Genomic DNA, 13,055 nt, shown 5'->3' on the forward strand with positions numbered 1-13,055 from the left:
GTTGTAATCTTGCATGTAAAATACAAGAAGGTTGCTTAAAGAAAGAAAATTATCCACTAGGGGGTGCTACTGCGATGCTATTGGGACCTCTGAACACCATCTCCTATTGGCATTGTTGAAATTCCAAAGGGTGGCTGAGTGAAGAGGTTGATTGCCTTTTTATTTCTCTCCTTAATGACGGCCTTAGGCTTGATTGCTAAGGCAACAAATGGCTTTATTGGCCATTGTTGGGGCCAGAAAGAAAGGGGGAATCGTCCTTTCTGAGCATTAAACAAAGGCCACAGAAATTTGCTAAGGTTTGAATTTTCTAACCGAGGAACTTTTCCAGCCTGCTCTTTGTTTAAAAAGGATCAGATTCACACGTATCAAAGCTAGTTGAATCCATGTGCTAACATCAAACTCTTCAAGGCTTACTGGCTCCCTCGCTTTACAGGCATACTGAGTTGAGTTCACAGACAATCTTTTGCAACCATCCTTCATTTCCTCAAGAAGTTTTGCCTCGGCAGGGGAAGGGAGAAGGGGGGCTGCTGCTTGGAATTCCTTTGATCCTTTCAAGTGTAAAAGCCACAGAGAGAGCAGAGCTGTAGAAGTACACAAATGCTTTCCTCTCTTGAATAAGGCCAAACTTTTCCTGAGATAGATAGCAGAAATATCCAAACAAACACCAGGCACTATATAACCTTTGCTTTAGAATGTTGGCTAGCAATGATTCCTTGCTGGGTTCTCAGCGAATTAACAAGACAATGTATCTAAATCACACTTCTGAAACGGGAAGGCTATAAATTTACTTTTTTGCCTTCAAACTGTTGCAGGAGATCACAGGAGAATTAATCTTTATCAATTTACTATTTGCCTTTACAAAGCTGATATGAATTATGAGCATACTTTTACTATTCTGACTCTGATATAAAATGCCTTCTTTAAATCAAGTCAGATAGATAACTCAAAAGAAACGATCTCATAACAAAAAATATATTTTAATCAGAAAGATTACTTGCATTCACGCTGTGGTTGTTACTCCTGGAAAATACAACTTTTGTCCATTTCTTCAGACCATTTCTTTAGGTAAAAGTATGATGCTCTCTTCCATACCATCTTTATAACAACTCAAGCTCATTGTGTGACCTTCGATGGCCCTTGCTTCTTTCAGACAAAGAGATTCCGCCCTGGCTTGTGTCCAGGAAGTCTCCCAATGACCTTTTGAGACTCCTCCCACTGACCCATCAACATACCTAGCATTTAACCCAATAACTGCCAGATATTCTAACATACTGATACCTGCTCTCTAGTTAGGGTTACATACGTTCCAGAATAGCATATTTATTTAGATTTTAAACTCTGTTATACAGGACTAGGAATGTGAATTTTGTATATGTATTTTACATTTGTTCTTATTTATTTTAAAACTTTGTCAGATTTAATGCATAGACACACACATGCAGACAAAGTAAACAATACAAAAAGGAGTTGTTTTTCCTAGTTAGTATGCTGGATTATTTCCCAAAATTCAGATATTTATCATTCAGGTTTTGAACACTAATAATAAACAAGAGAACATAGCTGCCTAGGTTTCTAAAAATATAATAAGATTTGTAGTTATGGGTATACATCTGAAATATCTCCATGGACTTAGATTGTTCTAATTGTCAAATCCCAAGGAAATCAGAAGATTCAGGAAGTTCAAATGGGTATAAATACTTTATTGCAAGCTTAAGCTGTCTATAAGAATCTGAATTATTAATGGCCAAAGCAAATAGGCAGCAGATAAGAGTCAAAGGAATTCAAGGGCTGGACTTTGTAGGTGCAAAGAGATTCATGACTGATGATGCGTTTAACCCCTCTCTCAGGCTCAACCTGGTCATCTTCTACATCAGGGGTGTCAAACTCAATTTCATTGAGGGCCACATCAGCATTGTGGTTGCCCTTGGGGGTGTGTGGCCAGGGTAAGTGCAACCTACTGAGTGGGCATGGATAGAGTGGGTGTGGCCTACTGGGTGGGTGTGGCCAGCTCTACATTGTTCGTGTCAAGGGTGAAGAGAAGCCTCACTGTTCCTCTCAGGCCATGCGTGGGGGGCTGGATGGTGGTGCTGGCTACCCAGAGCCCTGGGCAGCAAACGCCCAGCCTGGCCCTCAAGCACCTGCAGCACCAAGCCGTTTCCAGACGGCCTTGTTGAGCTAAGACTGAATATGTTTCAGCATAGATGGCCACCACAAAATTGTACATTGGCTCCTGGCTGGTCTGGGCCAGGGCCAAGGCAGCAGGGGCCATTCCCTCACTGTTTCCAGGATGGCTTCGCGGGCCACATGAAACCATTTTGCGGGCCGCATCTGGACCCCGGGCCTTCTGTTTGACATGTCTGACTTTTTAACTAACTTGCCATTTTGTTGTGGATGTTATTAAGGATGGGAAAGACAAAACAGGTAAGATGTTGATTTCTTTTATCTTTTTTTGTCTCTCAAGCCATAGATTTTTTAGTATCTCTGTAATCCATTTTGTCAGGCTTTTCTTCTTATCTTCGGCTTTGTTTTGTGATTCTGGGGTGAGGACTATCTCTTCCAGTTCTGGTGCTTCAGTCACATCTTGTGTGTTTTCCTCCATCAGTGTTAAATCACAATCCCTTCCATTGGTAGATTCTTTCATTTTCTGAAAATTCTTATGTTGTGAGGTTAACATAAATATATGTCCATTTATGTCATCAAAGTTGTTTTTAATTTCATTGTGATTTAGAGCATTTCCTCCTGGACAGTATTTGGTTTTTCTTGACAAGTTCTTTTTGCAAGCTCTTGAGATTCCATAATAGCTAGAATTCATTTTTTTTTCTTTCTCTGAAAATAGCTTTAAAGTCACAGTCAATAGGTATTTATCATCCAGGAAGGTCAGTTATGTTTTTTTTCAATTATAGTCTTTGCTTATTGTGGCTGGCCCAGAATGTTTTGTTTAGCTCTTTTTAAAGATCAAAGAAGTAGGTTATCTCATTCTGGACATCCTGCCAATACTTATAACAAAGCAGCTAAAGTTATATATTCTCTTCCACCACTAGATGTCAGCAACAATAGTTGAATTCGCCGTTTCCTTCCATGGCAGGGTGGGGCAAAGCTCCCCCTCCTTTTCACTTTTGGAAGTTTTTTTTGCTTCTTGGGGTATCTTTTCCAAATGTTCAGGATATAGAGTAGGGGAGAGAAGATCAAATTTCTCACACAGTTTCAGCACGCTGTTCACCGATGTTCTGGTGAGTACTTGTGGACTTTGGCTGCAAGTAGCCTGAGCTGGTTACTGAGATGTGGCCAGCCTTTCTCCTGTCAGGTTAGATAGAATTTCTCAATCAAATGGGATAACCGCCATCATTTTATGCAATGAATGAATGCATAAAAACCTCAACTCCTGAGTAGTTGAGCCTGCCTGCATTGTCCTCTCCTTCTCTCCACTCTCCCTGCTCTAGAATCAGGAGGGGGTGGCCCTTGCTCATCGCCTGAGCTCTGTCTCTCATGTTCATCCTGTTCCAATCCTGAAAGGCCTTGGCCTGCTCTTCCCCACATTCCTCTGAAGCCAAAGACACCTCACCCTGGACATCTATAGGCTCCAGTTCCAGCTCATTTTCCTCAGCAGTTTCAGGCTCCGATGGAGGCATGACACTATTGTTGAAACTAATTGATAGTTCTAAAGCAAGGACATTACTCAGCATGAATGAAGAAAAGACCATTATTAATGGTCACAATCTGTGAATAATCATCAAACTTATTAATATCCTTCATATTGGTCATTGTCTCAGATTTTCAAAAATAATAAAATCAGAATCCTATTGTACTTAAACTACATTTCAAACCCATATAAACTCCAAAGTCATTATAATGAATGCATAAAAACCTCATTATCTATTCTAGAAATAGGTTTTTTTGTAAGAAGTGAACTTCTTTATTTTATGTATTTGCAATGTTTGCATCAAAATATCTCATTTTGCTAAGTGAAAATAACTGAGTGAAAGAAGCAAGCATAAGGTACTAAAGAATTCTTCTACTGTATTTTTGAATCCAAGCAATTTTGATCTTCATTGTGGCATGTCTAACTCATATTCCAGATCCCTTGGAAAAACTGATGATTAATTGCAATTAATTGTCATATATCAATAATCACATTCAAGTAACAGACAATTTGGGATGAAAGTTGGTCAATTATTGTATGTAATTTATGCTTTAAGGCATGGATGTCCAACCTGGGCCATACTAAGTGAAGATGAATTGTCTTGGGCCACATATAAAATATATAATATAGTTAATGTATATAAATCACACAATAATATTAAAAGTTTATGATCTTATCACATTACTAGCTGTCCAGAGCCACATGTGGTCCGTAAACTGCAGCTGGACATGTCTGGCTTAAGATTAGGTAGATGAGACTAAATCAAGTTTGGACAAAGATTAGGTCCTCTTTTCTTGGACCTCCCCATGTTTCTTTTACTTTCTGATTGCCTCCAGCCTTCTTCTTCTCCCCCTTGGTAGAAAACTATAAAGAAAGAGCACTTCTTATTCAAAAAGTGATATGATCTCTTGTAAAATGCTTTTAAAATTAGATTGTAGGACCCATGAAATTAGATTAAATATAAATGCTAGTGCTAAAGGCTGTTCACCAATGTCTAAATGGAGAACTTTGCTTCTGTTTTGCATTTCATGATATACAATGGGCTATTACTCAAATTTTTCCAGTGCATGTTTATATCTTTCTCTGTCTCTGTGTGTCTTATTATTTGTCTCTGTGTGCACATATATGGTATCTTTATTGTTGGATTTTGAGCTGAAATCTAAGACAATTAAAAAAACAGAACCATTCAGCTATTAGCACATACTCATGGGTAAAAAAACACACTACTAGATTGAGCAATTAGGGCTATGTAAACCACTTGCAGGTAGTCTCAAATTCTCCTGCAAAAGTGTTTTGTGGTTTGCACAACCCTAATAGCAATGTATTCTTTAAAAAGCCAAAGTCAAAGTTTTCTGTCTCTTAGTTAAGGAACAGCTACATGATATTTCTTTTGGTTACAGTATCTATTAGCCTTTCTCTACATTCAATAACCGGGTGACTTCCCTCACAGCATCCTCTTTAGCTTTGCTTCCAGCATCAATTGCAATAATTTGTTTAGTTTTATAGACTCTTGCTGTGGGCAAGTAGAGTCATTCAGACAAATTATTGATGTCTTTGTACATCAGCAAACTGGGGAGAAAAACAGATTGATGAGAATAATGATCATGCTTATAAACTGTGCACAGACAGAATTTGCCCATTTTTATACTTGCCTAGCTATGGTCCTTTTCAGATGCTTCCATGAACAAAGCAGGAGAAGACTGAACACAAATAAAGGAAACGTCATGCATGCAGCCTCATCACCACCATCTGACTTTCACACACTTATCTTAGAGATCTTAAAAAAAAAAAACATATTCTGCCTTGAATGCAAATATATGTCTCCATGTAACCCCTAATAGATCTTATAATGAATCTGAGTACCAGTTTTTAACAAGCCTCTAAATTCTTACATATTCAAGAACAGGGCTAGGTTTAGTCTAAAGCTAAAGGCATTAAAGCTTAGGGAGTACAATTCTGCCCATGCTTCTAAATCTTTTAAACATGCAAATCCTTGCATCAGTGGGAAGGGGCATCCTCAGCCAATGTGGCCCAGGGGCAGATTCCCTTGCATCAGTTTAAAATGACATTTAAAAACAACCACTGGGCAGCTGATCTGATCTGATTAATCTGTCTTTTCCTACCCCCACCTCTTTTAATTGCTCATATATTTTTTAATGTCTAAAAGCTTGGAAGTATCAAAGTATCAAAGCTTGGAAGTATCAATAAGGAAGCAAATCACTTTTAGTCCAGTGGTGGGATTCAGCCAGTTTGCACCAGTTCAACAGAACCGATACCTAATGTATCTTCAGTTTGGTGAACTGGTTGTTAAAATGGCACTTGAAAAAAGTGGAGTCCATGTGCACATCTGCCTCACACTTGCCCCACGTCCACCATGCTCTTCATGGTGCACTGCAGCTGATCTGAGGTGGCCAGCCAGGCACAGAAGCACCGTTGAAAACAGCGGAGTCTATGTGCGTACTGTCAAGGTTCCGACTAATGAAATACTTCAAAGAACTTCCAGGCATGTTTATTCATGCACAAAATGTCAGCATAGCATGATGAAAGGATGCTAAGATCTGAAATCTCCACCCCCCCAGCAGTTATTTTTGCTAGCATTTTCTCTCCCTTATTTTGCTGTCATGATTTACGTTCTCCAATTAGTTTGAAGGGCAAAGGTTCTCTTTTGTTTACAACTCATACTTTCTTCCTTCTCCCCTCCCAGAGTCTTCTGAGTTAACTCTAAAAATACCACACAGCTCTGCATATTTTGTCAGAGCAAGAACATCCAATGTTAGCAGCTTTGACACGTACCTGTTATGTGCTCACCCATCACGCTGTGAGGAGCGTCACGCCGATTGCACCAGTTCTACCACTCGCAGCAGGAGGCCACGAGGCTAATTGCACTGGTCGTGCACCTAGCCTTGTGGCCTCCTGAAGCAAGCAGCGATGGTGTGATAAGCCTTGAGGCATCCTGCAGCAAGTGGCGGCACTGGGGCGATCGGCACCCATGCCACAGCTCTGCAGCAGCCAGAATCCTGGACCTATGGAAACCCAGGAGGAGCCTGGCAGCAGCTTGCCCACACATTCCTAGACCCAGAGGGCTTGGAGACAGGGTGCTTCTGCCAGTCAACAAGAAGCTAAGCAGCAAGTGCCACAGCAGCAGTGTAGCCAAGATTGGCACCACCGAAGCCGGCCTGGTGCCTAGCACCACCCACCTCCCCCCATTCCTTTGCCTGTGCGCTCAGCCTTCTAAACCTCATTTCTAGCCAGGTGATCGATTTAGCAAAGGCATGGGGGGAGGTGGGCACTGCAGATTCCCCATGCATGAGAAGTTGGCAAAGAAGGAAGCAAGCAGCAGCCCCAGCCACAAGAAGTGCAACCAAAAAGAGTAGAGTCTCTGTGTGTGCCTGCCTTGCCCAAGTCAGCCCTTCTCTCCACGGCACGCTACAGCTGATCCGAGGCATGGAGAGCATGGCTGATGGGTGAGCTTGTAGCAGGCGCACACACAGATTCCACTGTTTTTGGCAGCCCTTCTTGCCGCTGGGGCTTCTGATTGCCTTCCTCCCCATGTGTGCCTGTTATGTGCTCAACCATCAGCCGTGCTGTCCATGCATCGGATCAGCTGCAGCACACTGTGGAAAGCATGGCTGATTCAGGCAAGGCAGGAACACACACAGACTTTGCTCTTTTCTTGCTGCTGGGGCTGCCACTTGTCTTCCTCCTTCACCAACTTCTCATGCATGGGGAATCTGCACCACCTGCCTCCCCCCCATGCCTTCGCTAAATCAATTACCCAGCTAGAAATGAGGTTTAGCAGGCTGAGTAGCAGGCAGAAGCACTGCAGGAGGTGGGCGCTGCAGATTCCCTGTGCATGAGACCGGGTTTTTTTCTCTGTTGCCAGATTTTTGCTGCCATACTGTTTAACTTTCTTTAAAGTTTACTTGATGTAGAACGGGAAGGATCTGCATTCTGCATTAAGTAATCTTTAAAGAAACTTAAATAGTATGGCAGTGAAAATCCGGCAGCAGGGAAAAAAACCCGGTCTGACCATTGGACTGGCTGACAAACTTGATTTGATGTTCAAAGACCTCGAATTGAATTTTGGCTTCTCTTCTGAAACTGCTCAGGCAAACTTGTATTTCCACAGACTCGTTAGATTTTGGATGTATGTTTCTTTCCTTGTTATCTACGTGGCCTTGAGTAAATTACCCAGTGTTTTGAGATGCCAGACTAGTGTGCTTTCACGTGCCTCCAATCCCCTTGCTTGCTGCAAAGCCAAATTGGCTTCCTCGGGCTGCTCATTTCAGAGCTGGTCCAAAAGTGAAGGGAATGGTTCCACCCCACCCAATTGCTGTGGAGCTTCATTTCCAAAGACCCTCTGCACAGCTCTGGACAAACCAAGATCTGGGGCTGAAAAAGCAACAAGGGAGTGAAGAGTTGTTCAAAGGAGGAGGAGGAAGGAGAAAGTGGAAGAAATCACTACCAAACAGGAGAGGCATGACAGGTGTCAGGGCGTGGTAGGCCTGGCTGTGGGGATCCTTTGGTATAGTAAGCGGGGAGCATGGGGCAGCTGCCCTCTCTCCCACCTGCCTCGTGGCAGCACTCCCCTCCCCATCTGCAGAGAACCGCTTGTTAAATTATTTGAATCTCACCACTGTTTTAGTCCCCTATGTTGAGAAATAAAGACCACTTGGTCATATTTTCATAAGAAATAACCCTCTACCTAGTTTAAGTTCTGCTGGATGATTCCAACTTCAATTGCATCAAGCTTGCAAACTAGCTGCCCTACTACTTGCTTTTCACAGTAACATATTTTGCATCCACGTACTCAATATTTGCACCACAGAAACTATATATGGCCTTCATCCCATAAAAATAAAGAAAACCTGATCAGGATTTCTTAATACCACACCATGCTGTGTGTCATGCCCCCCCCTCGAAGCCTGAATCTGATGAGGAAAATGAGTTGGGACTGGAGCCAATGGAGGTCGAGGGAGAGGTGTCTGTGGCTTCAGAGGAATGTGGGGAAAAGCAGGCTGAGGCAGGCCAGGGCCTTTCAGAATTGGAACAGGATGAACATGAGAGACAGAGATCAGGCGATGAGCAAGGGCCATCCCCTCCTGATCCTAGAACACGGAGAGTGGAGAGAAGGAGGGGACAATGCAGGCAGGCTCAACTACTCAGGAGGAGAGAGCCCGACATACCTGGAGACTTAAGGAGACGCTGTGGGGAGGGGCATTTGTTGGGAACAAATGCTGAATGCTTGGAGTCTTGTGTGCTGTTGCTGATATTGGAAACAACTCTCTGATTTCTTGTTCTGTGTTGTGATTTCTGCTTGGAAACTCTGAAACTCTGACCATTGGACTGGCTGACAAACTTGATTTGGTGTTCAAAGAACTCGAATTGAATTTTGGCTTCTCTTCTGAAACTGTTCAGGCAAACTTGTATTTCCACAGACTTGTTAGATTTTGGATGTATGTTTCTTTCCTTGTTATCTATGTGGCCTTGAGTAAATTACTCTTCTAATCTAACTATGTGTGAGTAGAAACCTGAAGGAGGATAGCTTATTCCATACACACATACTTTCCCTGCCTGAAGAGTTAAAAACTTGTGAAACTACTTGCAGCTAGAGGCTGCTGAAGATGTGTGTGTGTGTGTTACTTTGTTTTGTGGCTTGCCAAAAACGTGGGAGCATTTGGGGAAAATTGGAGCAAATAAAGGGTGGTTTGAACTGCCAGTTGACTGTTTTGCCTCTGTGATGTGCCCTGGGTCATCACACAGTGACTTTGAAAGATAAGCAACAATTTTCTCAAAGATAAATATCTAGTTTACTATGTTCTGTTTCAGAATTGAGGTTTTGATGTTTGGGAGTCTATTTCTTTGAAGTCCCTCATTTAAAGATTGAGTACACTCCCCCATCCAATCAGAGCACAGCCAACCCCCCATCCAATCAGAGCACAGCCAAGCCCCTAACCAATCAGAACACATCTCCACCCAATCAGAACACAGCCAAGCTCCCATCCAATCAGTTCATACCCCCACTAGCAGTTAAAAGGAAGAAACAGCTATGATCACACATTGCTCCTAGAAGCAAGAAGCCAAAAACACCAGCCTGAAGATGACGAATGGGACTTCGTCAAAATGTCGTCAAGACACTTCCAATTTGACGCAGGAGAAAACCCAAATAACCAAAGACCTACATACAAACACCCGCGAAAATCTCAGAATATATTTATATATATACATATACATATACTGTTTTCTGAGGTTTTTGCGGGTGTTTGTATGTAGGTCTTTGGTTATTCAGGTTTTCTCCCGCATAAAATTGGAAGTGTCTTGGTGATGTTTTGACGAAGTCCCATTCGTCATCTTCAGGCTGGTGTTTTCAGCTTCGTGCTTCGAGGAGCAATGTGTGGTCTTAGCTGTTTCTTCCTTTTAACTGCCAGTGGGGGTATGAACTGATTGGGTGGGAGCTTGGCTGTGTTCTGATTGGGTGGAGGTGTGTTCTGGTTGGTTAGGGGCTTGGCTGTGCTCTGATTGGCTGGGGGGTTGGCTGTGCTCTGATTGGCTGGGGGTTTGGCTGTGCTCTGATTGGCTGGGGGAGTGTTCTGTTTGGGTGGGGGCTTTGTTGTGCTCAGGTTAGCCTGAGTTGCAGGGGGGTTTAAGATGGTGGGCTGCCTTGCTATTTTTTGGCTTCGCGTTCGTGGTCATGGCTTATCTTTATGGTGGGTGTCAGTTTGTTTCATGTATGGATTGGAGGGGTTTAAAGTGGCTAATGATGCAGCTGTGGTCTGGCTTCTGGTTTGTGGTCGTGCCTCACCATCGGTGTGGCTTTGGCTTTGCTTTTTGCATGGATGTGTGGTGGTGACATCCTGTGTGGTTTTTGTGAGTGTGGGTCTGGTGTCATTTTTTGTGTTAGGGAGTTGTTTGTCAATAAGGGCAGGTTTCGAAACTATTTTAATGCTGAATTTAATAATAGCAGCAAGACTATTGGTGGGTCAGTATTGGAAAAAAGATTCTCTGCCTTCTTTGGAAGAATGGGTGTTCAAGGTTTCTAACTTAGCAGAAATGGCTAAAATTTCTGCTTACTTAAAGGACCATTCACAAAAGAGATATGTTTCTGTATGGAGAAGATGGATAGAATATATTCAGAAGAAGTATGGAACAACAAAGTTTCATTTATTTTATGAATAATGGATTTTTATTAAATTATGAATTCAAGTTTACAGAGAGTTAAGGGTTATTAGGATTCCGGTTATTGTATAAGTAGTAAATTTAAGTTGACTATGTTTAGTTTTCTTTTTTTTATTTTTCTTCTTCTTTTTTTTGTAACTCTGTACTGAGCTCTGGGAAGTCGGGGAGGAAAGGGGGTGGGGGGAGGGGGGAGGGGGGAGGGGGGAGTATGGGTAGTATGTTCAATAGTTCAGATTTTGGTGATAGAGGATTGCTCGGGAATTTTCCCTCAGACCACATCCGATTGAGAAGAAGAGGAGAAGGATAAGTAAGTAGAAAGATGGAGGAGAGAGGGAGGGGAGGAGAGGAGGAGGTAGAAGGAAGGGGGAAGTGAAGAGATGAGAGGGGGATGAGGTCTGGGGGGAAATGGGTGAGCAATGTCGGAATTTGTGTGTTGTATTTTAACTTCTTATGTATCTGAATTTTTTTTCTTATGATTGTAATGAAAATAAAATAATAAAAATTGAAAAAAAAAAATAAGGGCAGGTTTCCAAATGGCTGGTAGGCGGGAGGTATCATCTCGTTTGTTCATGCTGTGTGGCACACACACACACACACACACACACACACACACTGCTGGCTTTTCCTCATTTCAGCTTCTTTCCTATATGTGCCAATTGAAATAGTACAATGTTCTTTAGATTTGTGGGTTGTGGGTTTTTGTGGGTGCTTTATCACTGTTGTGAATACTTTATCACTGGAGATTTTCAAGAAGAGACTGGACAGCCATTTGTCTGAAGTAGCATAGGGTCTCCTGCTTGAGCAGCGGGCTGGAATGGAAGACCTCCAAGATCCCTTCCAGCTCTATTGTAATTGACTGATTTGCACTATGTGAAATGCAGAGATGAGGTGGTACTCTAAATTCTTGTTAAAGATTTTTATTCTCATGCCAGTTGTCTTTAAACATTTTCCCCCAATTTTAAAACACAAAGTAATAATGTAGATGAAAAATTAAAGTCCAAATTAGTGATTCAGCCAGTCATATTTATTAAATAAAAATCGGTCAATTTAATTTTTGGCTTGAATATTCGGTGGATATTCTGAGTAAGGGATACTCGGAGACACTACCATTTTCTAACAACGAAGTTGATTGCCAAAAGCATAAATTTCAGATGGCTAATGCCAGAAGGCATTCTAATAAACTGGAATAATACAAGATATCGACTGGATTCAATTTGGAAAGCAGAGGACTTCGAAGTAAGAAACAGAGCAATCTTGGATGAAGGACTGCACCAACAACAAGGGGACAAGCAAACGGGAGAGACGGCCCAAGGAGCAACGGCACAAGCAGAATAACAGAAGGAGAAAGATGAACAAAAGGGTGAAGGGGAAGGAACTGCCAGAGAACAAAGGACTACAAGATCGACTAGACCCAAATATAAATAATGAAAAAGGAAATGGAGAAAAAATGGATTTTTTTTCAGTAAACGTAAATGGACTAAACTCCCCATCAAAAAGAAATAATTTTTTTAGGAAACTTCAGAAATTAAACACCGATATAATCTGTTTACAAGAGACACACATAAAAAAACAACATTACAAACTATTGAAATACCCGAAAATGGGGAAGCTTTATAACACATCAGCACAACAAAAAAAAAAAAAGAGGGGTTGCCGTATATGTTAAAGAGACAATAGACTCTAAATTAGTACACTCAGATGAAGAAGGAAGAATTGTAATGGTTGAAATATATCTACATAAAAAACAAATACTGTTAGTGGCAATCTATGCCCCAAATAACAATCAAGAACAATTTTATCAAAGATTACACAGGAAACTAATAGAAATGGAATACCAAAGTATTTGTTTAATAGGGGACTTTAATGCGATAGTAGCTAGAACAATGGATTATAAAAGTAACAAAACAGGAAAACCCGCAAGAATAAGACTACCCAAGACATTCTTTGATATGGCAGAGGAAATTGGAATACAAGATGTCTGGAAAGAAATTAATCTACAAAACCGACAATATACTTTTTACTCAAATAGCCATAAATCCTGGTCAATAATTGATATGATTTGGATGACTTCTGAATTGAGGATGGATATACAGGAAATTGAGATAGAAATAGGTACATGGGCAGACCATAACCCTCTAAACGTGACATGGAAAGGAACACAAAAAAACCTAAGATGGACTTTAAACCAATCCATACTAAAAGACAAAAAATTCATAGAATTAGCGAAAAGAGAAATGGA

This window comes from Crotalus tigris, unplaced genomic scaffold (assembly GCF_016545835.1).
Source record: "Crotalus tigris isolate CLP2741 ecotype Arizona unplaced genomic scaffold, ASM1654583v1 scf7180000019971.1508617, whole genome shotgun sequence".
In the NCBI taxonomy this organism is placed as follows: Eukaryota; Metazoa; Chordata; class Lepidosauria; order Squamata; family Viperidae; genus Crotalus; species Crotalus tigris.